Here is a 24,013-nt window from a genome sequence, read left to right on the forward strand (position 1 = left end):
AAAAATTCCAGCAGAAGCTATTAAGAGTGGAAAGGAGGAGCTGCTCCCCCCCAATGGGAGTTTGCTTCTGAGATGCATCTCCTTTTGGGAGTCGTTTGCGGGCACCTTGGCTCTCAGGCCTAGCAAAGGGAAATCCAGAGATGCTCCCTTAATGAGAGACTCGAGCAAGCCTGGAGAAAGCCTCTTTCACTTATTAATAGAGGGATGTGTGTGTGTGCTCCCCTCTGGCCCAGTTTATCACACGTAAATCTCCTTGGTCGGCTCCGTTTTCCACTTTAACAAGAAACAAGCACTTCATAATAACTACAGAGATTAAATTGTTAGGGCCCCGTAAACCATTAACCTGGAGGAAATGTAACAATAAATTAAACATATTAACAAAGCTGTACTACAAGCTCAAAATTTGTTAAGTAAATTGTACAGTTATTAAGAATCGGCTCAGCATATCCCTGATCCATCACTGGCAAAGTGTGTGTGGGCAGGGGAGAAAAATGAGCTCAGACAGGTGGCTGTGCAGCACAGATCCTGAGGGGGTGTTTCTACCTGGGAAGAGAGAAATAGCACAGTTAGCCAGACAGTACTTTGTTTGTCCTTCAAGCCGTGCCACCTTCCTTCATTGGTTTCCTCTTCTCACGTTAAACCATGGGTGCAGAACCCTATAAATGTTGCTAACACAAGAACATAAGAAGAATCTGCTGGATCAGGTCCAGCTGATCTGGTCCAGCATCCTTTTCTGGATGCACATTTGTTCAGGAAATGTTGGGGTTGCAAATGAGAAAGCGGATTTCAACTGGCAATTTTAGTGTTGTTCTTACCCTCTTCTGCTAAGTAAGTCGTGATTTCGAAACTCTCTGATCTGAGCCCACACACCTTATTCTTAAGGCACCTTTCTGAAAGGGGCCCGGACCCTTCAGAAACCACAGGAGCGATACGTTGCAGTTGCATCTGCAGGGAAGCTTCACGACCAGAGTCACGTGCCGAGCGAGCAGCGGTGATGTGTGTGGCGACCCAGCTGCCTAGTCCTTTTTGTAAGGCAGTTAACATCAAGCTGCCCCCTGAAATCCCCACCTCTGCTGGGGCTGACAGTGAAATTCCTCTGTCTCTTAGAGAACGAGAAAAGGGGGGGGGGGAGAGGAGAAGAGAGCATCTCTTGAAAGAAGGAAACAGTGCAGCTTAAAACAACACAACAAAATCAATGTGTGGGATGAAATGATGGATGCTTCAAAGGAGAAAATGGGCAAGGCTGGTCAGATTTGTGCAGCAGAAAGATTCCTTCCTTTTCTCCTTTCTGCTCACCTGCTGGGAAGCAGCTTCAGACAGAGTGTTTAAGCCCAAATCACCTCCCACAACCCCGGCTGTGACCTGCCCAACCCCTTAATTTGTGAATTAGTGAAGAAGGTGATTCTGCTCACCGCAGAACTCAAACCATCTAACCTGAAGCGTCTGTAACCCGAGGTACCACTGTACTTGTGTTTCACTTGCTAGCACACCCATTTTTCCATTCCCATTGATGAAGCCAAATGAAGGTTCAGCTCGCATCATGGTTGACGGATGAGCTGTGGCCTCTCCATATAATATAGGCCCCTCCAGACTGGTGGTTTTGTATGTGTGTGGGTGTGGTTTAAAAGTGCATTAGTGGTGGATTAGCATTGGACTGTCCACACATCATTCAACTTTGTTAGCTGGAATGATGTGTGGGCATTCAATGAAGCTGAGCACTGGACTATTACGGGCAGAAAGTCCTTCTTTGTCCAGCACACAGCTGAACTGTGGGATTCGTTCCTGCGGGAGGCAGTGATAGCAACCCAGCCGAGATGGCTTTAAAAGAGGATTAGACAAATTCATGGAGGAGAGGGCTCTCTGTGGCTACTAGCCACAATAGCTGTGCTTTGCTCCGCCGTCAGAGGCAGCGAAGCTTCTGAATACCAGTTGCTGGAAACCACAGCTCTTAGATGATGCCAAACAGATGGAAGCAGCATGCGCAGAGATTGGGGGATGATGGGTGGGGTGGGGGGTGAGGAGGGGAGAAGTAGGTTTGCTTTTCCAGCATCCTTGTTTTCTCACACTGCCTTTGGAGCTGTTTCTTTCCTTCTACAAGGAAACATGTTTGCTTCTTCTTCTTTTATTGGGCCTGGCAACGCTTTGGCTATTTGGATAAGAGGCTGTTTCTGTAAATATTGGCTTGAGTTGCACAAATACGCCTAACGTCTAGAGGACAGAGAGATGGGACTCAAATCCCAACTGTTTAGATAGTGGATTTGCAGCGGGAGGGAATTGCCATTCCAGAGAATAGCGGCCTCTTGGTGCCAATAGCTTGAAGGGCCTCAAAATGCACAAGGCTGACATGACTTCAGGTCAGCATCTGCTAAATTTGGAGCAAGGGTGTTTTTTGGACTAAGCGGCCCTGATGGTTTTGATTTTGATAGACAGGAAGTGTGTAGAGAGCATGCTGAATATATGAAGCATTTGGTACAGACACAACTGAACTCCTTTTGGTAGGGTGACCCATGCAGTGTGCCATGAGGCTGAGGCCAGGAGACAGATTCTTGTCTCTATGGACCCTTGAGATTCAGCAGCCATTCATGCATCTGCTGAAAGGTGAGGTGTTGCAGGTTCCCCAGCTGGCCTCACTTTTTTTTTTTGCAAATGGAAAGACTTTCAAACTTTGGAAACCAAGGGCACTCCCATCTCCATAGCTCAAACCTGCATTCCATTTCTCCGTCTAAGTAAACGATGTCCTTTCGGATGTTGTTATCCCCAGGGCACTGGCGGGGTACAAAGATTTGCCCGTCAGCCCCAAATTTAGTTTAAAAGGTAAAGGGGCCCCTGACCATGAGGTCCAGTCGTGGACGACTCTGGGGTTGTGGCGCTCATCTTGCTTTATTGGCCGAGGGAGCCGGCGTACAGCTTCTGGGTCACGTGGCCAGCATGACTAAGCCACTTCTGGCGAACAAGAGCAGTGCACAGAAATGCCGTTTACCTTCCCGCTGGAAAGATACCTATTTATCTACTTGCACTTGATGTGCTTTTGAACTGCTAGGTTGGCAGGAGCTGGGACCAAGCAACGGGAGCTCACCCCATTGCGGGGATTTGAACCGCCGACCTTCTGATCGGCAAGCCCTAGGCTCTGTGGTTTAACCCACAGCACCACCCGCGTCCCCTAAATTTAGTTTAGCCACCCCCAAATTAACTTTTATTGAGCAAACTCAAAGTTGTTGAGCTTTTCGGGGGGGGGGGTTGCTCATTGCTCACCTGTAACAACAACGTAGCAGAAAAACCTGCTTTTGTTTCCTGACTCGTCGGGAATATAATGCTACGGAGTAACAGAGCAACAGAGGAGGGGGTGGGGACTTTCTCTCCATTACTGCCACTGATCAAGACGGACCGGTATACACTTGGTGCCCCCTAGAATTCGGCGCCTGGGTTCCCTGCACCTCTTGCACCCTGGGTAAAGACGGCCCTGGTGATTCCAGCTTCCATCAGCCCCAGCCAGCATGGTCAATGGTCAGGGAGTCAGAGTCCATGTTACCCTCATTTCCATTAAAGTGTGGCAAAGGGAAAGAGCTCTGGATCTGCAGGGTCTTTTCTCTTAAGTGCCCCTGATTTCAATGGCAGACAGAGACAGGGCCTTTTTGCCACTGGCACCCAGTTGATACAATACAATAACTCTAAAGAGGTCTGCCTGTCAATATTTGAAGTTTCCAGTGCCAGGTCAAGTGTTTTAAAGCATGTTTAAATGCCTCTTTAAATACCTGAGCATTTTCATGACCACTGAGTTCAGGGTGATGATTGCACTATTTATTTTATTTCGAGTTATTGTATTTCTCTCCCACCTTTTTTCCCCAGTAGCTCAAGGTGGTGTACACGATTCTTCAACCGCTTCTCATTTTTAAACTCCCACAACAACCTTGTGAGGTAGGTTAGGCTGAGAAGCAGCGACTGGACCAAAGTAACCTAGTGGGCATCATGGGTCAGGATTTGAACCCTGATCTCCCAGGTTCTAGTCCAACACTCTAACTGCTACACCTCACAATCTCTGCTGCTGTGCCTTTTGTTTGTGGTGCTTCAAGTGATTTGATTCTTATCTGATGAGTTAACTGTCTTTCTGTAGTACGCCGGTTTGGAAATCTTGACTAAGAAGCAATGTGTGCATTTTTTAAAAAAATACATAGAAGGATACAGATGGCAGAATATACTGAGGTGATATGCAGAGCACCTGCTTTGTCATTGCATAGACCATGGGAAGAGAGGGCTTTTTGGTAGGGCAATGATCCTCCCTTAGGCTTGGCTTGTTGACTCCCATCAGTTCCCAGCTTCTTTCATCTACTACATTTTGTTTTTTTTCAAAAAATTTATTGGTTTTTACAATATCAACGACAAACAAAAACATGAGACAAACAAAACATAACAAACATAAATCATAACCTTATTGAAAATAACAGTTATTTACTTTGTAGGACGACTTCCTCATTTCCCCTTAGTTGAATCTCATTGCATATCCTTATAATGGTTTTCCAAATCCCAATTTTAATACCCTTTAAATTAAACATTAACATCTTTAAATCTTCTCCTTCTTGTATTAAACATATTATTTTATCAGTTAACATAAATACAATCCTAAGCCCATTAAGTATCTGGATGCTATTTCCTGTTATTTTAGTTTACCAAATTTAGCTAAATAATCATTGAATTTCTTCCATTCTTCGTGGTGTTCCTCCTCCTTCTGGTCGCGGACTCTTCCGATTAGATTGGCTAGCTCCATAAAATCCATCATCTTCATCTGCCATTCTTCTACTGTTGGTAATTCTTGAGTTTCCCACTTTTTAGCTAACAAAATACGAGCCGCAGTAGTGGCATACAAAAATAGATTCACATCTTTCTTGGGCCGTTCCGAACCTGTTCTTCCGAGAAGAAAGGCCTCTGGTTTCTTTATAAATGTATATTTCAACATTTTTTTCAATTCATTATAAATCTTTTCCCAGAAGTCTTTCACCTTAGAGCAGGTCCACCACATATGAAAGAATGTTCTTTCCTTTTCTTTACATTTCCAGCATGTATTATCACAATTATGATACATCTTTGCTAATTTTACAGGAGTCAAATACCATCTATACATCATTTTCATAATATTTTCCTTTAACAAAGTACATGCGGTGAACTTCACCCCTTTCTTCCACAATCTTTCCCAGTCCTCAAACATTATGTTATGTCCTAAATCTCTAGCCCAATCGATCATCACCGATTTAACTTGTTCATCTTTCGTATGCCACTCCAGCAAAAGCTTGTACATTTTAGATCAGTTTTTACCTTCAGTATCTAACAACTCCGTCTCCAACTTAGATTTTTCCAAGGCAAAACCATTTTTCTTATCCAGTTTATACAATTCATTAATCTGGTGACATTATCATCTACTACATTTTGGGATCCCTCACGCTGTGTGCCAGAAGGCTTTGCTCTAATTCATGCAAGTCCGGGAGCACATACACCAAAATGCATCCTGGGACCTTCTGCATGCCAAACCAATGAGCTACTGGGACACAGCGAAGTGTGGCTGGGTGCTTTTAAAAATGGCAGCTCCTAGAAACATAGAAATCTACCCTGTCCTGATTCAGACCACTGAATTGTCTACACCAGTGTTTCCCAAACTTGAGTCTCCAGCTGGTTTTTTTGGACTACAACTCCCATCATCCCTAGCTAGCAAGGCCAGTGGTCATGGATGATGGGAATTGTAGTCCGGAAACAGCTAGAGACTCAAGTTTGGGAGATACTGGTCTACACTGACTGGCAGCAGTTCTCTGGGGGTTCAGACAGGGAATCCTTCCCAGCAGCACCTCTCCAAGGTTCTAGTGAGGAGGCTCTCCCAGCCCTGCTTGGAGATACCAGGGATCAAACCTGGGATCTTCTGCATGCGCGGAGGATGCTTTGTCAGTGAGCTATGGTCCTCCCCTCTCGTGAGATACGTGCTCAGGTCTGGATCTCCTCTGAGAACATCCAGTGATGTCCTCAGCAAGTGGTTTCAGTTTTTTTGTTTTCAAGATGGGTTCTGCTCCTGATCTGTTTCCTTTCCCCCGGAATACATTTGCTGCCTAATGTGTGTTGACACAGCAAATACACATGTTTGTACAAACAACCCAGCTGAGAGCAGCTTTGAAAGCCCCTTTGCAGGAGGCGTAAAATGTGCTGCGCAGATGACGGTGGGAGACCCGCCTCCCTGGCTGCTCTGGAAAGCATTCCTGTTGGGGAAGAAAAGGCTGGAAACTGGCGGTGGCGGCGACCGATAATGCCGGCGAAGAAATTGCTGCAGGCAAAAACGGATGTTGCATTATGCTAAGGAGCAAGGCTGAGAGGCACGATCAGATCTGGCTTGGGCTCATGGTTATCGCATTACATCCGGGACCATGGGAATATTATCCATTGTGCAAACTTTGGATGAGTGGGACATTAACACCTAAGGCTCAAACAACATAGAAGAGGAGGAGACCAATAGTTTCACATGTGGATCTGCCCTGAACTCATTTTGGGTACCTTCCAACTTTACAGTTCTATGACCCTATATCCTGCTTTGCAGGGGGTTGGACTAGATGACCCTTTGAAGCCTTCTCAAGTTTATAATTCTAGGATTCATTGAAACAGAGTGCAAGGAGTGCAATTTAAAGCACCGAAGGAGCTTGCAGGTAGGAGGACGTTCTCCAGGCTCACATTTTTCCGTGTTCTCTCACCTGAGTTTCTGAGCCTAGCAACATGGACATGTTTCTTTCATTTTGCTCAACCCTCAAAAGCTGTTCTTCATTTGTTGCAGTCCTTGAAATTACTCACTACCCTGGAGAGCTTTGAAAGAAAAACTGGGTTGGGGAGATATTTCCCTCCCTCTCCTCCCCAACCCACCACCAATTGCAGAAGCTGCTGGTGTTCCACTCATTCACCATTCTGGGGATCGGAGGAATTTTAGAGAACAATGGCTAAAACTCGATGCAAATGGCCAAAGAAGCAAGTCTACGTGGGGAGAAGGAGAAAGATTCTCCCCATATGTGGCGAATAAAGAGATGGGTCCATTTGGAAAGGACACATTAGGAACCGGGGGACAAAGCGGTTGTTGTTTGCAGGACCCAGGCATGTGTTTTGTCTGTTTGTTTTTAATGTGAGTTTAACATACAGTGGTACCTCTGTTCTGGAGGCCTGTTCACAACATGAATAGAACGCAACCCACAGTGGTGCATCTGCGCACGCACAGGTTGTGATTTGCCGCTTCTGCACATGTGCATGGCATAATTTTGCGTGTTTGCACATGCACGAGCTGCAAAACCCGGAAGTAACCCTTTCCGGAACTTCCAAGTAGCCACAGGACGCAACCTGAAAAAACGTTTCATGAAGCAAACGTAATGTGAGGTATGACTGTACGTACATTAGGTTCCTGCTGGATCAGGCCAGTTGCCCATCTAGCTCAGCATCCTGCTCTCACTGTGCCAACCAGATACCCCTATGGGGCAGGATTTGAGCACAAGGGCCCTATCCCCTCCTGTGGTTTCCATCAACTGGTATTCAGAACCACTGCTGCCTCTGACAGTGGAGGCAGAACATAGACATGACTAGTGGCCATTGCTAGCCCTCTCCTCCATGAATTTGTCAAATCCTCCTTTAAAGCTGTCTAGGTTGGTGGCCATTACTGCTTCTTGTGGGGCCACAGGAACTCTGTCTGGCTCCAAAGGTTGCCCTCCCATTCCTGGACCACACCCAGTTCATATCCCCTTCGCAGCCTGGCTCTACGCCTGGCTCTCCAGCTCGTTTTGACTGGCCTACTGGGCCAAGAGAAGAATCGCGCCTGTTTCCCAAACCACTTTTGGCACTAGATTCATCCTCTTCTGTCTCCCATACCCCTGGCATATGGCCCCCAGGAGGGCAAGTATGATATGGAATGAAAATAAGTTTCCTAAACTGAAAATAAGTTTCCCAGCTCTGCCCCAAGAGCTAAGCCAGCATTCTTGTGGTAGTAGAAGAAGGGTTTGGATTTGATATCCTACATTCAAAGCAGCTAACAATCCCCTTTCTCTTCCTCCCCCACAACAAACACTCTGTGAGGTGAGTGGGGCTGAGAGACTTCAGAGAAGTGTGATTAGCCCAAGGTCACCCAGCAGACGCGAACCCGGTTCACCAGATTACAAGTCCACCGCTCTTAACCACTACACCACACTGGCTCCAGTGTAAAAGGTTCCCGGCCACAATGGTTGACCGACAAGAAGTTGTGATGTCAATTATGAGATCACAATGCAGCAACTGGTCAGATAGTCAGGCACACAGGGGAGGGGAGTCTCATAGGGCTGACTAAGCTGGGAAGTGGAGGGTCCTTTCTGACTACTCTGAGCAGGACAAGACAGAAAATAGCAAAAGGGGTATGTTGTTAGTGTCCAACTTCCCAGAAGTTGCATCAAGTTTGTTTTTCTTCCAATGCACAGATCTAGCCAGGAGGCAATTGGAAAGAAAAAAAACCCCTCCTTCTGAACAAGATCCCTTTAGGACCAAAACCTGATTGCAGGTGCATCTTCCCCCCATTCTGCTCACACCAAACTGCTTTCACTTATATGCTGCCACCTTGTGGCAACTGGCAGTTGAAATTGTCTTGTCACCTCTCCCAGCTCAGCTGTAAAGCTAGTTCAGTAAGTGAGTGTGCGGATGGACGAGAGAGAGAGAAATTATATGGAATTACTGTCCTTTAGCAAGGATGCCCTTCATTTCCTAATGCATGTTTTGCACAGAAGATTATCCCCATGACAAGCACTCTGTCAGATGGTTTTGGCAGTTAACTTGCACAGGTCAAGGAAGATCTCGGAAAAGTGTGGCTTGATTCAATTTTGCCGGCTGCTAAGTTCCATCAATTGGTGAAATTCGTTTCCTCCCCAGCTGCCCTCTAAGTCCTGATCCATAGGTCAGCAGGAGATGTTGGGACAACAGCACCACAGTGGAAGCTCTGATTGTCCGTTTCCTGCACCTTGGAGCTAGGATGAGCTGGCACTGCCTACACCAGTGGTACCCAAATTGGGCAGTACCACCCCCTAGGTGGGGAATTACCTTGTTGTTGTTTAGTTGTTTAGTCGTGTTTGACTCTTCGTGACCCCATGGACCAGAGCACGCCAGGCACTCCTGTCTTCCACTGCCTCCCGCAGTTTGGTCAAACTCATGCTGGTAGCTTCGAGAACACTGCCCAACCATCTCATCCTCTGTCGTCCCCTTCTCCTTGTGCCCTCCATCTTTCCCAACATCAGGGTCTTTTCCAGGAGTCTTCTCTTCTCAGGAGTTGGCCAAAGTATTGGAGCCTCAGCTTCAGCATCTGTGCTAAGTGGCAAGGGGGAAAGCTTGGGATGCTAGAGGTACAGGTGATTATCAAACTTTTAAAAGCTAGTATCGCTGGATGAAGTTCATCAGTTTTGTTCAGCTAAAACTAAATAGTTTTAATTAAATCTTGAATGTTCAATTAATTGTTACTGCTTTGAATTCTGTTGCACTATTATCTTCCCTGGTGGGTCATGCAGACCGCTGTTCTGAATAATGTTTTACAGTGGTACCTCGGCTTACAGATGCTTCAGCTTACAGATGCTTCAGCTTACAGACTCTGCTAACTCAGAAATAGCAGTTTCCAAACTTTTTCAGACCATTGCCTGCTTGGTTCCATAAACTCATCCCCAGTGCTCCCTTACCCTAATACAGTGGTACCTCTGGTTAAGAACTTAATTCGTTCTGGAGGTCGGTTCTTAACCTGAAACTGTTCTTAACCTGAAGCACCACTTTAGCTAATGGGGCCTCCCGCTGCCGCCGCACTATTTCTGTTCTCATCCTGAAGCAAAGTTCTTAACCCGAGGTACTATTTCTGGGTTAGCGGAGTCTGCAATCTGAAGCGTCTGTAATCTGAAGTGTCTGTAACCCGAGGTACCACTGTATGTCACAAAGCTGAAGAACTAAAGCCCACCAACTCTAGACTCCAATGAGGACTTTTCCCAGAGCCCCCACGCACTCTGCCGGTTCTTCAGAAGAAATTATCTTATCTGAAAGAGGAAGTATTAAAAACCCTTAGATACTTCCTTTCCTTTGCATTTTGCCTCCCCTGGTTGCCAAGATATTAAGGCGCCGACTAATATTTCCCCCGCTGCATTTCCTCTTCTGCCTGCCTGCCAAGATCTGTGTGTGCAAACAAGAGTTTCTTCCTTTTTCTAATTAGGTGTCCTCCTCTGCTCCTCAAAGGGGAGCAGTGGAAAATGAAAGAACTGGCAAGCAGGGGAAGGCGGGAGAGAGAGAGAGAGAGAGAGAGAATGAGCTACGTTGGTCTGCTTCAGCATTACTAAAATGTGCACACTATTGCTGATTTTTGGGAGCTGCTGCTGGGAACAAAGCCTGGTGTCTTGTTAGGTGGACAGAGGGACTGGTGTGTAAAAGGGAGGAGAATGGTAGAATCATAGCATTGGAAGGGACCCCGAGGGTCATCTAGTCCAACCCCCTGCTGCAATGCAGGAATCTCAACTCAAGCATCCATGACAGATGGCCATCCAACCTCTGCTTCGAAACCTCCAAAGAAGGAGGGTCCAAAAGCTCGCGAAGGGAGGCCATTATAATACTGAACTGGAGAGTAAATGTTTCATCAGAGACATTCCTTCTGTAGTTGCTGACTTCATCCGCATCTCCCAGGCTAATGTGGAATGTATTAACCTTCTGATTTTGCACTCGCTCACAGAGTCATGAGGTGGTCCACAGGCTGCCTCTTTCAAACATTTCCACTCTAACTCTTGCAGGCGACCGCAGCTCTAAGCAGCTAGAAAGCCTGGCTGCTGTTGTAACTGCCGCACGCAGTTTCAGAATGAAATACTTAATTTGCCGGCGTGTAGTGTTCATAATAATACAGTGGTACCTCGGGTTAAGAACTTAATTCGTTCTGGAGGTCCGTTCTTAACCTGAAACTGTTCTTAACCTGAAGCACCACTTTAGCTAATAGGGCCTCCCGCTGCCACTGCACCACAAGAAAAAGACTGCAAGAAAAAAAAGTATAGAGAAATTCATAAGCTAACAGAGAGAATGTGCAATGAACTAATTCAGTTGGTAGAGCATGAGACTCTTAATCTCAGGGTCGTGAGTTCAAACCCCAGGTTGGGCAAAAGATTCCTGCATTGCAGGGGGTTGGACTAGATGACCCTCGTGGGCCCTTCCAACATTATAATTCTGTGATTCTGATTTTTTTAAAAAAGGCTTTAGTGATCAGTTATACCCTCAAAGCTTTAATTCTCTTTTATTTTTAAATAAATTTTCTTTTTTTCTCATCACAAATATACTTCTATCCACAACACACAATTTGCATAATATCTCCCCCTCCCTCCCTTTGGACTTCCCTCGACTTCCATTTCTGATTTATTATCCTCCCGATTGCATTCTGCTGTTTTTTTTTACAATATATCATATTTCCCCTTCGTTACAATACAGTCATACCTCGTGTTATGTTTGCTTCATGATACATTTTTCAAGGTTGTGTCCCATTGTGACCCAGAAGTACCAGAAAGGGTTACTTCCGGATTTTGCCACTCGCGCATGTGCAGACACGCAAAATTATGTCATGTGCACGCGCAGAAGTGGCGAATCGTGACCTGTGCAGACATGGGTTGCGTTCTCTCGTGTTGCGAATGGGGCTCCGGAACGGATCCTGTTCACAACCAGAGGTACCACTGTATTTGTTCCCTGTCCATAAAAGCAAATGCCAAAGCTTTAATTCTCAATCCAGTCAGGTGTTTTCTGATTTCTTTTTTTCAATTATTCATAGACCAAGCACTTGATCCTGTGGTTCAGGAGTTAACCATGGTTCCATTAGCTACCATATTTCTCCACGTTGCATGGAAGAGCTAATGGCTCCTGGCCGCAATGGTCACATTCTGCCACCACAGTTGGAGGCAGCGATGTTTCTGAATGCCAGTTGCTGGAAACCACAAGAGGGGCGAGACTTCTTGCGCTCAGATCCTGCTCGTGGATTTCCCATGGGCATCTGACCGGCCACTGTGAGAACACGGGAGCACATCTTATGTTCTTGTGAGATTCCTTTCTTTATGGTCTATTGGTTTGTTGGCTTGTCTGTGTCTGAAAGGCAGGGGGCGGGAGGCTGAGGAGACCTGGCAGTGGAGAAAAGGCCTGGCACAGTCCGAGAGAAGCGTCTCTGAAGTAAGCAGCTGCCAGCACCCTGTCTTCGGTGCTCGATTGCTCTTGCGGACAGCCCTTGCTTGATAGCCATGTCTGATCTCCACAGCCTTTGTGCAGTGACTGGCACTTGTTGTATTGACGCTGAACTCCTGACCTTGCGTTTTCTCGGTCCGTGACCTCATGTCAAAACCACTTTGGGTAGAGTTTCATTGACCGGGTTGCCTCAGGTTCCCAAAGGAGGGCGAATGCTCAGGCCGGTGAGCGACAGGCGCTCCCTCCTCGCTCTTCCCTCCTTCCCTCTCCCCGCCTTCCGTGAACAGCTTCAGGGACAGCAAAAGGAAGGACAGAAGAGGGAGAGGTGTCGCTTCAACTAGCCAGGAACACAGGCAAAGCGGAATGGAAAGAAAACATTCGACGCCGCAAACAAGCTTGGCACAGGTAGCTCACAGCAGCAGGCAGCAGGCAGTGCTCTGGGCCAGGGGTCAGCAAACTTTATCAGCAGGGGGCCGGTCCACTGTCCCTCAGACCTTGTGAGGGGCCAGACTATTTTTTTTGGGGGGGGGGAATATGAATGAATTCCTATGCCCCACAAATAACCCAGAGATGCATTTTAAATAAAAGCACACATTCTACTCATGTGAAAACACCAGGCAGGCCCCACAAATAACCCAGAGATGCATTTTAAATAAAAGGACACATTCTACTCATGTAAAAACATGCTGATTCCCGGACCGTCTGGGGGCCGGATTGAGAAGGTGATTGGGCCGCATCCGTCCCACGGGCCTTAGGTTGCCTACGCCTGGCTTAGGAGGGGAAGAAGGCGCCTTACACTGTGTCTGGTCATTGGCATTGCTGTCAACTTTCGGATTTGAAAATAAGGGATCTGCAGCCTCACCTGTCCCGGGGACAGTCCACGGGACATCTAACAATCCGGGATAGCAGCAGGAAGCGGCGCTGAAAACGGGAATTTCCCACAAAAAAAGGGAAGGTTGACAGCTATGGTCATTGGTCCATCTAGCTCAGTATTAATGGGCACTGGCTGGCAGAGGCTTTTCAGGTTTTCAGACAGCCTTCTCACCCAGCCCTACCTTGAGATGCCAGGGTTGAACTTGGGAGGTGTAGTGGTTAAGAATGGTAGACTCGTAATCTGGTGAACTGGGTTCACGTCCCCACTCCTCCACAAATAACCCAGAGATACATTTTAAATAAAAGGACACATTCTACTCATGTAAAAACATGCTGATTCCCAGACCGTCCGGGGGCCGGATTTAGAAGGTGATTGGGCCAGATGTGGCCCCCGGGCCTTAGGTGGCCTACCCTTGCTCTTGGCCAATGTGGTGGTGCAGAGGTTAGAGAAAGACTAGGGCTTGAAATCCCCAACTCACTGTGTGGCCTTGCGTCCATCACTCGCTCACAGCCTCACCTACCTTGCAAGGTCATCTTGAGGATAAAATGGGGAGGAGAAATGGTGTATGTCTCCTTGAGCTCCCTGCTGGAAAGAAGGTGCAATAAACAAATCTGCCTTGCTTAGCTCAGCTGGTAGAGCATGAGACTGTTAATCTCAGGGTTGTGGGTTCAAGCTTCTTCTTTGGCGATCACTTGTAGCCAAGTAAGAGTGTCCTCCATAAACACGGTTTTAACAGTGAGTCCGTAAGTGACTGTGGAGGCCAATTCTGGATCCACACGTCCTTCCACAGTGGGGACATAGGTTTCCAGGTGGGAGTAGATCACGGTGAGGGTTTGTCAAGCATGCCTTCCTCTTAGCACGTTTCTCCCTTGAGTCCTGAGTTCAAGCGTCTTCAAAGCCCATGACACCTTTGGTCAAGGCTGTTCTCCAACTGGAGCACTCGCAGGCCAGTGTTTCCCAGTTGTCCGTGTTTATACTACATTTTTTAAAGATTTGCCTTCAGAGCGTCTTTCCATTTTTAAGTTCGGAATAGAGTAGTTGCTTTGAAAGACGATAATCAAACATACACCATGTTAGGCAAAAGATTCCTGCAACTAGACGACCCGTGTGGTCCCTCCCATCTCTACATTTATATGATTCCCTAATTCTATGAAACAAACACATTGATGATGAGAAAACCGTGTTAGGTGGCCACCAGGCTGGGTTTGATGTTATTTGGTTAATTCACAAAGAACCCTAAACATAGGAATGTAGTGTTGGAGGAGACCCTTGAGGGTCATCTAGCCCACCCCCCGAGGAATCACATATTAGTCCTAAAGTACTGTCAAATTCCTTATGGTCTGCCTCAATCACTGAGATCTTCTGATGGGCCCTTCTTGTGATTCCTCCACACCCCTGAGGTCCAGCCAGACTTTACTAGGGACTGAGCCTTTAGTGTGCCAGACCCTGCCCTGTGGAACTACCTGCCAGGAGAGGTTTGGCAGCTATCATCCCTGCCTTCTGTTAGACATCTCCTAACGGCCATGTTACTCAGACCACCCTCTGAAGTGTGAATTTCTTTATAACTGACCGGTATTGACTAACCTTTTTATGGACACCTTTACTGCTCTTATTGTTGTAATATTGTGTCCTGTATACTACCTTGCTATATATATATTTTATGAAAGTGTAGTCTATAAATCTGCCAATAAATGAATAAAGAGGCCGGGTATTGTGCAAGGCTGCAGGCAGCACTGGCAGCAAAATAACAGGTCCGCTCTGAGCAATCCAGCCACCGTTGCTGTAACCCCCAAATTGTGGGAATGTTCTGGGGTGCAGGAGAGGATATATTGACTAATTATATCCTTATCCAACTTGTGCTAACAAGTTCCCAAAATATCAGCAGAGTTTATAGACATTCCCCTTTAAGTTCGCAACGGTAACGCTTGCACAGGTTCGCTAGAACCTCTATAACAATTACTCTGGTAATTTCCCCTTTTGTTCCCTCTTAAAATACAAGACACGACACAGTCTTTATAAAAGTATAAAAGAGTTTACTCACATTCTGTTCACAATATGATCCCAGAAGGTAGGCAGGCTTAAAAAGGTTACATGCACTTAGAAACATGCACTTATAGGAAGATAGTACTGTCCTCTCTTGGCTGAGAGCCAAGAGGGCATCCTTAGATGTTTCCTCATCGAAGGAAGATGGCAGAGAGAGAGGCAAGAGGCAAGAGGCAAGAGAGCGAGTGGCTGCCTGCCCTGTGCTTTTATCATTACCTGCACAGGTGAGGCCACACCCACCTCTGGTCACATGCGGAGGAAGTCCGTCCCCAGGAAGTTTACCTGCTTGCTGGACAGACATCCCTCCCCATGTTCTAACATGTACACTCTAGGAATGTTGTCATTGACTGCTCCTGTGTTTACATCCCACATACCCCTTCTCAGGCAATACAACATTATACAAAACATAAACAACTTTATTCAACCACCCAGAGTCCCAGCTTGACACGTAGATTCTGGAAACTCTCTCTTGGTAGGGGTTTCGTCAGGATGTCAGCAGTCATCTCTTGGGTGCTGCAGTAGGATAGTTCCACAAGTCCATCCTGGATCATCTGGCGTATGTAGTGGTATTTAACCCCAATGTGTTTTGTTCTGGCCAGGAACTTCTCACTCTGCGTCAGCTTCAGGCAACTTTGATTGTCCTCTAGCAAGCTGACAGGCCCTTTTCTCACCAACCCAAAGTCCTTTATGAGTTGATCAAGCCAGGCGATCTCTCTGCAGGCTTCTGTTGCTGCAACGTATTCTGATTCTGTGGAAGATAATGCTACACAGCTCTGTTTATAACTGCCCCATGAAACAGGTCCATCACCAAACATGAAAACATGACCACTTGTTGATTTATAATCAGCATTATCCCCAGCCCAATCCGCATCAGTATACCCAACCAACTTAGGGTCTCTGACGGCTGGTAACCTTAATTTACAATTCATGGTACCCTTCAAATATCGCACCACCCTCTTTACACCTGCCCAATCATGCTCAGTGGGAGAATTCACTTTTCTGCTAAGAATCCCCACAGCATTTGCTAAGTCAGGTCTACATGTGGTAACTAAATACAAAAGTTTACCAATCGCCGACCTGTAGTCATTGTTGTCTGGCAACTGCTTCGAATCCTGCTGATTCTTCAGGAAGTCAGTAGCCATCGGTGTAGCGACTGGATGTGCGTCTTGCATCTGCATGTGCTCAATTAGCTCGTGGATCTTCTGTCTTTGGCTGAGAAGAAATGAGCCGTCCTCTTCTCTTTCCACCTGGATCCCGAGGTAGTACTGGACATCTCCTAGCTCCTTGACCTCCACCTCTTTGCTAAGGTGTTTTACTATCTGTGTATAGTCTTTCTCACTTGCTGTGGCAATAATCAGGTCATCAACAAAAGCTAAGATATATGAGAATTGTCCATTATTTGACTTACTGTACAAGCACTTATCAGCGTCGCCTTGCTTGTACCCAAGTTGCATCAGCATTTTATGCAACTTCTGGTTCCAGGCTCTAGCAGCCTGTTTAAGTCCGTAAAGTCCTTTCTGGAGTTTGCACACTAAATGTGCCTCATGTGGTTTTACAAAACCTTTGGGCTGTTTCATATAAATTTCTTCAGAAATCTGCCCATGTAGAAAAGCGGTAGCAATGTCTATGTGTTTCACTCTCATTTTCTTGGAGGCTGCAATGCTCAGAAGCATTCTTACGCTGCTGTACCTCACGGTTGGTGCAAAAACTTCATCATAATCTTCACCAAAACGCTGTGAAAATCCCTGTGCTACAAGTCTAGCTTTGTAGCGCTGCACTTCTCCTTCTGACCCCTTCTTAACCTTGAAAACCCATTTACTGCCAATGGCCTTCTTACCGGGAGGCAGCTCAGTGAGTGTCCAGGTCTTGTTCTGATGCAGTGCATCCATCTCCTCCTGCGCGGCCTTCCTCCAGAGACTGGCTTCTGCAGCTGGCATCTCCTGTATCTCTTCCCAAGTGGAAGGTTCCTGTGGAAACGCTGACCCTGCAAAGTAGGACAACCGCAATGGTGGGACACCTTTGTTGGTTCTGGACGAGTGCCTGACCTCTGGTTCTGCAACCGCATCAGCTTCCTCATCCTCCTCCAACGCAGGCATGTCCCCATCTGAGTCCTCATCTTCGTCTCTGGTGCCGCCAGGGTTCTGGTCCTCTGGTGCATCGCCTGTAGGGGGCGCTGTAACACTCGAAGGTAGATTAGTACTTTGTGGGGTCTCAAAAGGGAAATATACAAATTCTTGAGTCCTTTCTGACTCATCAGAAGAATCCACAACAGTGTTCTTAGTGTCTACTTTTCCATATTCATCAAAATAAACCGCATGGTATGCATTTGTCTTACCAGTTTGTAAGTCCATAATTCTATATCCTTTGCCTCCAGAGGCGTATCCCACAAGGATACCTGCTTTTGCCCTGGAGTCAAGCTTGTGTCTGTGTTCCTTGGGCACGTGGAAGTAACACGGACTTCCAAATACACGTATGTGCGACAGATTGGGAGCTTTCCCATGCCAAAGTTCAAATGGTGTGCGCTCTGCACCTTTAGTTGGCAGTCTATTCTGCAAATAGACCGATGTGTACACTCCTTCGGCCCACAGCTTCTGTGGCAAACATGCATCCTTTAGCATGCACCTTGTCATGTCCATAATGGACCTAAACTTTCTCTCAGCTATGGCATTCTGCTGTGGTGTGTAAGGAATTGTGGTTACATGTGCAATTCCTTCCTTGGCCAGGAGAGCCTGCATTTCATTTGAGCAGTACTCACCTCCATTGTCGCTCATTAGCACAGCTGGAGCTCTCTGGAATTTGTTCTTGACCATGGCAATGTATTCCTGGAACTTGTCCACTGTCTCACTCTTCTCTTTGAGGAAATACACAACACAAAATCTTGAAAAGTCATCCAGAAATATTAAAATATATCTATTCTTTCCCAGTGAGGGAACACTCATGGGTCCACATATGTCAGTGTGCACTATGTCAAGCACTTTGTTGCTTCTTTGTTCTGCACAACGTGGAAATGAAGGTTTTACAGCCTTCTCAGTAATACAGCTTATGCACTTTGCTGGAGCTTTGTTGCTCTGCTTTACCTGCAAACCTCTTACAAGATCTCTTTTCTGTAGATCCAGAATGACGTTGGTGTCTCTATGTCCAAGCCTTCTGTGCCATAGGTCCAGATCTGCTTCATCCTTCTGGCTGGAATGTGCCACTTTTGCAGACTGATTCTCTGAAAGATCAAGCTCATATACACCATTGATTAGCTCTGCTTGAGCAAACACTTTGCCATTTCTAGTCACCTTGCATTCTCCATTTCCAAATGTGATCTGGAAACCTTTCTTGTCCAGTGTGGACACGCTGATTAAATTGCAGCTCAGCTCTGGTACATACAAAACTCTAGAGATTGTGTTCTCAATGCATTCATTGTTTATATTGCATTTCAGACTCATGGAACCTGCACCTTTTGCTTTAACAATGTTCCCATCTGCAATTTCAATTTCAGATCCTTCTTCATCATTTATCTCATTAAAATAGTCCTTTTTATATGAAAAATGCGAGCTGGCACCTGAATCAATTATCCATTTATTACGTCTATTTTCACGATTCTGGACAGTTAAATTCCTTTCTTGCAGTAGCCATGTGCATTCACATTTCCCCTTCTTTTCTCCTTTTGGCTGAAAGGGGTGGGGTTTCTTGGCTTTAGGAGCCCTGCAATTCTTTGCAATGTGTCCTTCTTTGTTACAATTGAAACAAATCACTTTCTTAGGCATCTCTTTGGACTTTGTAAATTGCCTAGATGCATAACTACTGTCTTTGCTTCTAGCATTTCTCACTGGAGATTCAGCTCTATCTCTGCATTCTTCTTTTAAATAACCAATCAAGTCTTTAAAAGTCAGACCTTGTCTATGATCCATCAAACTTACAAATGCGCTAAAGCGTGGTCCAAGTGATGACAACAAAAATGCTATCTTTGTATCTTCATCAAAAGCTTTGGGAGTCAGATCAATTCTTTGAATAATCTCAGTGAACTTGTTGATGTGCTCTGTGAATTCCTCTTTTGAATTCATCCTCACTCTGGTTAATTTACACACCAAGTTTCTGAAGCAGTTTATGCTAGATTCTCCATACACGCGCTCAATATCTCTTAAGATTTGAGATGCATCATCTGTACTATTTATTAATGATAGCTGCTCATCACGAAGTCCACTCAAAATTATGTGTCTAGCTTCGCTGTTCATGCGTTTCCAAGCACTTATCTTGGCTAAAGCTTCCTCAGACGATCCCGTAGGTTGAGGGTTTAAAGCTTCCAAAATGTGCTTATAATCTAAACATGCTATCAAGCGCTGCTTCCAGTGTATGAAATTGTGTTCATTCAGCACAGGCATTCCTAGCTTTGCATCACTATCAAAAGCTGCTCTAGCCATCTTAAAATCCAAAAATTTGAAAATTCTTCAAAATTTCAAAATTTCTCAAAATTTTAAAATCAAAATCTCAAAAATCTCAAAATTCAAAACAAATCTTCACTGCCTTGGGTCACTGTGAACTCTGAGGGAAGGGGGGGGGGTTGCTTAATCCCCACTGCACAATGGAACAAAGGACCATGTGCTTACCAGGAAGTTAACTCAGAAAAATACTACTCAACTCAAAATCACAATCCAACGCAATCCTTCAAAAATACGCAGAAATATGCAATACTGGGGCCAATAACCCTTTGTGGGAATGTTCTGGGGTGCAGGAGAGGATATATTGACTAATTATATCCTTATCCAACTTGTGCTAACAAGTTCCCAAAATATCAGCAGAGTTTATAGACATTCCCCTTTAAGTTCGCAACGGTAACGCTTGCACAGGTTCGCTAGAACCTCTATAACAATTACTCTGGTAATTTCCCCTTTTGTTCCCTCTTAAAATACAAGACACGACACAGTCTTTATAAAAGTATAAAAGAGTTTACTCACATTCTGTTCACAATATGATCCCAGAAGGTAGGCAGGCTTAAAAAGGTTACATGCACTTAGAAACATGCACTTATAGGAAGATAGTACTGTCCTCTCTTGGCTGAGAGCCAAGAGGGCATCCTTAGATGTTTCCTCATCGAAGGAAGATGGCAGAGAGAGAGGCAAGAGGCAAGAGGCAAGAGAGCGAGTGGCTGCCTGCCCTGTGCTTTTATCATTACCTGCACAGGTGAGGCCACACCCACCTCTGGTCACATGCGGAGGAAGTCCGTCCCCAGGAAGTTTACCTGCTTGCTGGACAGACATCCCTCCCCATGTTCTAACATGTACACTCTAGGAATGTTGTCATTGACTGCTCCTGTGTTTACATCCCACACAAATTACCTGAATTTCAGGACATATTTGGGCTACCAGTGCATTCATTAGGGCTCCTGGACTCTTGTATTTTCATATGCCTCCCTATTCTCTATGATACGTACAGAAATTGTGGTTTTCTTTTTGAAAGTTTGGGCACAACACAGCTTTCAAAAGAGGGATTTGTGTGGTTAAGTCAGATAGAGTTAAGAACCTCCAGATTCCTAGACTATTCCAGACTATCCCAAGTTAACTGCTCAGCTGACCTCCCTACCTCTTTGATGTTTAGATAGGTACATCTTGGTTTGAATCCTGTTTACAACTTCCTCCTCCTACACTTCTCTTTGGGACCTCAAGATGAGAGATCACCTTGAATCTATCCTCTGAGAAGAAAGGAGCAAACATAGCTGCCTTCCTCTTCTCTAGATTTGTTAGGTTAGATCTACAAACTTGGTTTACACACACTCCTATTGAAGTTATGCACTTCCTATAATAATGGCATTTTTATTCTAAGGAATTAGATGCAGAAATATAGAGTAGGGGACCGCTGACTTGACAGCAGTACACGTGACCAAAAACAATTGGTCTTAGCAGAACCCAAGTTTAACATGAGTCCACAGTGTGATGCAGCAGCAAAAAAAGCCAATGCTATTCTGGGCTCCATCAACAGAAGTCTAGTGTCCAGGTCAAGGGAAATAATAATCCCACTCTATTTTGCCTTGGTCAGACCGCACCTGGAATACTGGGTCCAGTTCTGGGCACCACAACTTAAGAAGGATGTTGACAAGCTGGAAGGTGTACAGAGGAGGGCAACCAAGATGATCAAGGGTCTGGAAACCAAGCCCTATGAGGAAATATTGAGGGAGTTTGGGATGTTTGGTCTGGAGAAGAGACTGAGAGGTGATATGACAGCATCTTCAAAGATCTGAATGGCTTCTCACATGGAAGATGGAGCAAGCTTGTTTTCTGCTACTCCAGAGAGTAGGACCTGAAGTAATGGATTCAAACTACAAGCAGAGAGATTACCACTAAGCATGAGGAAGAACTTTCTGACAGTAAGGGCTTCCTCTTGCCCCATTGTTTTCTGATTGGGAAAAACCACTCTTTAGTGTTCAGTTGGAGCAAACAACAATTTAAGTTTTCTCTGGATTGATGCTTGCTCTGAATGAGCACTAGAGAGCGGGTTTTCCCTTGGAAAGGAGCAAGGCAAGGGATAACTGCTTGGTCTCATGCCTAGAAAGTGTGGGTCAAGCAGAAAACCACTCGGACCCATGTGTGTTTAAGCAGAAATGTGGACGACCCCTATGAGTTGTTCGACAGTGAAATGGGCTTCACTGGAGAAGACTTCACTGGAAGTTTTTAAACACAAATTGGATGGCCATCTTTCTGGGGTTATTTAACTGTGATTCCATGGGGGTTGGATTAGATGGGCCTTCCAGTCCCTACCAACGCTGCCCTGTTATGGTTCTATGATAATCAACCTTGTTATTTTCTAACAATGCGAGTCCTAGCGATTGCAACTGGCAAAGCCTACTCTGTAACAGAAAAAAAAACACAAGCCAAACTCTGCAGACTATGCGTGCCAAAGAGTTCCGGTAGGCAATTGGGTTCAGTTTTCCAATAGTTCATCCATGTGTGGTGTTTGTGTTTGTTTGTGTGTGATTCAAAGAGGGGAGCTGTTTCTCTTTGAGTGCCCACTGACTCTCAGTCTGAGCATGTACATCTGTCTGCTGCAGTCCGGCTAGCATCTTTTCAAGTGGCTGTGCATTGCTTGGGCAATCTCAAAAAGCCTTCAGTCCTGTTTCCCTGATGACACACACCAGTCAGTCAAAGACCCCTTTGTGGCAAGGCCTGCTACACTTCTTTGGAGTCATTCCCCCCTCCAGATCCCAGGAGGTCATCATTGCATTCCGTGAGCGTGAGGCAGGCATGATCTCATCCGCAACTGAAGAACAGTGTCTGGCCTGCCAGCTTTGCAAGTGAGTCTCCGCAAGAACAGTTTCCAAGCATCACGTCATATGCGTCCTCATGCAGTCAGCAGCATATGCGGACAGATTCCCAAATGTGTTTATGTGGATGGAAGTGCCGCTAAACCAGCTAGGCTTCCTGATAGGAAAGATTAGGAATGAGTTATCGGGCTCTCTCAGGCTTCTGGGTGCCTAAGCAAGCAGTTGATTCCAAACAGGCAAAACTGAGGCTGTAGCAAACAGAATGTGAAGAAGAAGAAGAAGAAGAAGAAGAAGAAGAAGAAGAAGAGGAAGAAGAAGAGGAAGAGGAAGAAGAGGAAGAAGAAGACGAAGAAGAAGAGGAAGAAGAAGAAGAGGAAGAAGAAGAAGAGGAAGAAGAAGAAGACGACGAAGAAGACGAAGACGAAGACGAAGACGAAGAAGAAGAAGAAGAAGAAGAAGAAGAAGAAGAAGAAGAAGAAGAACAACAACAACAACAACAACAACAACAACTTATTTATACCCCGCCCACTCTGGGCTGCTCCCAATCGGATATTAAAAACACAATACAGCATTAAACATTAAAAACTTCCCTAAACAGCGCTGCCTTCAGATGTCTTTTAAAAGTAGAGTAGTTGTTTATTTCTTTGACATCTGATGGGAGGGCGTTCCACAAGGCGGGTGCCACTACCGAGAAGGCCCTCTGCCTGTAATCTCACTTCTCGCAGTGAGAGAACCACCAGAAGGCCCCCGGCGCTGGATCTCAGTGTCCGGGCTGAACGATGGGGATGGAGACGCTCCTGTCGAATAGCTCTTACTGTCAGAAAGTTCTTCCTGATGTTTAGTCAGAATCTCCTTTCTTGTAACTTGAATCCATTGTTCGGGTCCTACCCTCTGAAGCAGGGGAAAGCAAACAAACGAATCCTGGGAATGAAGGGTCCATGGAAATGCAGCTCTGTGAGTAAAAAATTACAGTCCCCAACATGCAGTTTAAATGACCATTGGGCGTGCTTTAAATATACTCTATAGAAAGAGCTGTTTGACAGTGGAAGAGATGCCCTCAGAAGGTTGTGGACTCTCCTTCCTTGGAGGTCTTTAATAAGAGGCCATCTGTCAGGGCTGCTTTAGCTGGGATTCCTGCATTGTAGGGGTTTGGGCCTCGAGGATGCTTCAGGTCCCTTCCAGCTCTACAAGTCTACTATTCTGTGATTATAATACCTTAGAAGCTCAGTGCAGAGAATCCACAGCCACTGACATTCTTTGCATACTAAATGTCCTGCAGGACACTGTGTGCGAAGCTCCGCCGAAGGTGGGAATCCATTGCCCAATGTCACAAACCCCCAGGAAGGGCAGGCCCTGCTTCTCCTGGCAGAGGCTGGCTGCTTCTGGGGTGAGCCCAGCCTCGGCTAATGGATGCCTTGGCAGGGCTCCTTGAGCGCTGAATGCTTGCTCTTGGCAGGCTGTTACCTTGAAAAATGAGCTCTCCCGAGCTTGCCTCTTGTTGCTACAAACGAACGCTTCCCATTGATTAGCACAAGCCTTGTAAGTGTCTAATTTATCAATCAGCCGGCGCGGTGGGAGTGTGTGTAAACCAAGATTTCAAAAATTATGTCATCTGTCAATTGACTGGGGAATGTTATTGTTGTGTGGGCTTGGCGTGG

General features: G+C 45.8%; 1 protein-coding gene across 3 annotated transcripts in view; it reads left to right on the forward strand.

The window, feature by feature from the left end:
• Positions 1-24,013, forward strand: part of PLXNA4 (plexin A4) — a 621,967-nt gene that overhangs the window by 303,653 nt on the left and 294,301 nt on the right. Inside the window, exon 1 of one of the 3 annotated variants that reach the window (XM_081879605.1) lies at positions 8,271-8,387. The exons of 1 other annotated variant lie outside the window; for it this stretch is intronic. The gene's annotated coding sequence lies outside the window, so the exon portion shown is untranslated. Of the gene's footprint in view, positions 1-8,270; positions 8,427-24,013 lie in introns of those variants that run through there. One more of the 3 variants, XM_081879606.1, reaches the window with a different exon arrangement.

Source organism: Podarcis erhardii (genome assembly GCF_964252035.2).
Source record: "Podarcis erhardii genome assembly, chromosome: 10".
Classification (NCBI taxonomy): domain Eukaryota; kingdom Metazoa; phylum Chordata; class Lepidosauria; order Squamata; family Lacertidae; genus Podarcis; species Podarcis erhardii.